Here is a 2,500-nt window from a genome sequence, read left to right on the forward strand (position 1 = left end):
CGCCGGGTTACTGAGGGAAACCCCGGGCCCCGGGAGGAGGACGAGGTCGTGGCGGCGGGTGTCGGGCGCACCCCGCGGGCGGACGCTCCGCCGAGGGGCGCCGGAGCCGGCTGGCGGGTGCCGGGTTTCCCCTCCGCGTCCCGCCTCGCTGCTGCCGCCGAGGCTGCCGCCGTCGCCGCGAGGCGGCGGCGGCCCGGCGGCGGGCGGCGGCGGGGGAGGCACCCCCGCGGGGATTTCAGGTCGTTTCCCTCACCCCAGGGCCAGGTACCTAGCGTCCGCGCTCCTCCTGCCCCCCCTCGGTGACCCACCCGTGTGGTCCCGTGTGCCAGCTCGCTCCTCCCGGGCGCCGCGCCGTGAGCGCCGCACCGGCCGTGCCCTCCCGCCCTTTCCGCTTTCCCTTTCTCTCCCCCCCCCCACCGCTCCAGCCGCCCCGCGCCGTGCCGCGGGGACCGTGCTGCGAGCGGGCCGGGCGGGGGGGGGGGGCGGGGTGGCGGGAGGAGCGGAGGGCCTCCGGCCACCGCGGCCGCCGGTAGCCGCCCCGGGTAGGGATGGCCATGGGCCCCGGGCTCCGGGCCCGAGGGTTCTCGGCGGGAGAGCCGGGCGGGGGTTTAAAGACTCGGGCGGCCCGATGCGACCCGGGGGGCAGCCGGGTGTGCTGCCGGAGGGCCGGGGGGCCGGCGCGCGCGGGCGCCGTGCCCCCCCATGCCAGCCGGCGCGCCCCGCGCTCGCCCTGCGGGCAGCCGGGACGGAGAGGGGTACCCTGCCCCCTCTCTCCGCGGTCTGGTCTCGGCGGAGGGACGCCGCGCGGTCGGCTGGCGCCGGCCTGCCTCGAACGCGTGACCCCGGCGCGAGCGCGTGCTCTCGCCGGGACGGTGAGCCCCCACCCACCGCGGGTGGTGCGGACGCCGCGCCTCGGCGCGATCCGCTCTCCTCCCTGGCCGGGGCTCTCGGTCTGCCGCCGTGGCCGCTGGCGGCGGCGCCCTACCCGCCGGCACTCCGCCATCCGGCGCGCCTGCCTCGCTCTGCCCAACCCGGCTTCGCCGGGCGGCGGGCGGGCGGCAGGCGGGCGGCGGGGGCGGCCCCCCCCGTTCTCCGCGTGGAGACGGGGAGAGCGGGCGCCGTCCCCGTCCGTCCCGCCTTGCCCGCCCGCCCGCCGCCGGGCGTCTGTCCGCGGAAGGGACGGGAGAGCGCGTGGTGTCGTCCGGGAGGCTGTGTGTGCGCGCGCGCGGGCGTGGGCGCCGCCTCGGGGCCACGGCGGAGCCGGAGGCCGGCGAGGCGAGCGAGGAGCTGGGGAGCGCGGGGCCGGTGGGCCGCGGGCGCGCGGGCAGCGGGCGGTGCCGCTGCCGGTGGCGGCCGGGCTCCGACGCTGGGGGTCCGCGGGGAGCCGCCCCCTCCCCCAGCGTCCCCGAGGCAGGCGGCGCGGCCGGCGCGCTGCTCCCCGCCGGGCCGGGCCGAGCCTGGGCGCCTGGGCCGGACTCGAAGCGAGCAAAGGGTTGTCCCAGGTCGGGAGCGAGGGCTCCCCGCCCTTCTCGTTCGGGTTTTCCTTTTCCCTTTTTCCCCCCCCCACTCTGTGCTCGTACGGTCAGCGGGGCGAGCCCCTCTCTCTGGCTCTCGGCCGTCCCTCGCTCAGCAGCCGGCGTCGGCGTGAGGAGGGAGGCGGAGCGGAGGGGGGGCCCTCAGGGGCTGCCGAAGGCTGCCCGGTCCCCCCGCGCGCGCGGCGGGGACCGAAACCGAGACAACTCTTAGCGGTGGATCACTCGGCTCGTGCGTCGATGAAGAACGCAGCTAGCTGCGAGAATTAATGTGAATTGCAGGACACATTGATCATCGACACTTCGAACGCACTTGCGGCCCCGGGTTCCTCCCGGGGCTACGCCTGTCTGAGCGTCGCTTGGCGGTCAATCGTCACCCCCGCTGTCGCGTTGGCGCAGCGGTGCCGCCCCTCGGGGGGGGCGCGTGGGGGGGCGGGGGAGGCGCGGCGGCGCCGGCGGCGGCGGTGCGCGGCGGCCTCGGCGGCGGAGAGTCGGCGGCGGAGCCGGGACCCCGGTGCGTGCACCGGCGGCCCCGGTCTTCCTGCCCGCCGGGCTCCGGCGCCGGGCCGCCCGCAGCGGCCGCGGCCGGCGTGCCTTGCCGCGCCTGTGCCCGCCCTCCTCGCCCTCCGAGCGCGGTGGCCACCGCTGCGCGGCGCGCGCCGTGCGGGGTGGCGCGGCTGGGGCGCCTCGCAGGCCCGTGCCCCGGGGAGAGGGTGCCTCCTCTTCCCCGCGCGGCCGGGCCTTCGTCCCCCTAAGTGCAGACTCGGGGAAACCCCCCGCTCCCGGAGCGCCCGCTTCGCGGAGTTCGTCCCGCTGGGGCCCCCCCCCCAGGTCGGGTGGGTTGCGGTGGCCCGGCGCGCCTCGTCGCCGCCGCCCGCCACCACCGCCAGTCTGGCCGCCGTCTGGGCTTCTCCTCCGCCACTCTCCCGGTGGTGCGCTGGTCCCCCGTTCCCCTCCGGGGTGGGGAC

The 2,500-nt window shown here is 79.4% G+C and overlaps 1 non-coding gene across 1 annotated transcript; it reads left to right on the forward strand.

Annotated features, from left to right (window-relative positions):
• Nucleotides 1-1,737: 1,737 nt before the first annotated feature.
• LOC136996667 (5.8S ribosomal RNA) lies at nucleotides 1,738-1,890 on the forward strand. Its single transcript, XR_010887631.1, has one exon. It is a non-coding gene; the product is annotated as a 5.8S ribosomal RNA (ribosomal RNA).
• The last annotated feature ends 610 nt before the right edge of the window (nucleotides 1,891-2,500 follow it).

Source organism: Apteryx mantelli, unplaced genomic scaffold (assembly GCF_036417845.1).
Source record: "Apteryx mantelli isolate bAptMan1 unplaced genomic scaffold, bAptMan1.hap1 HAP1_SCAFFOLD_63, whole genome shotgun sequence".
Lineage (NCBI taxonomy): Eukaryota > Metazoa > Chordata > Aves > Apterygiformes > Apterygidae > Apteryx > Apteryx mantelli.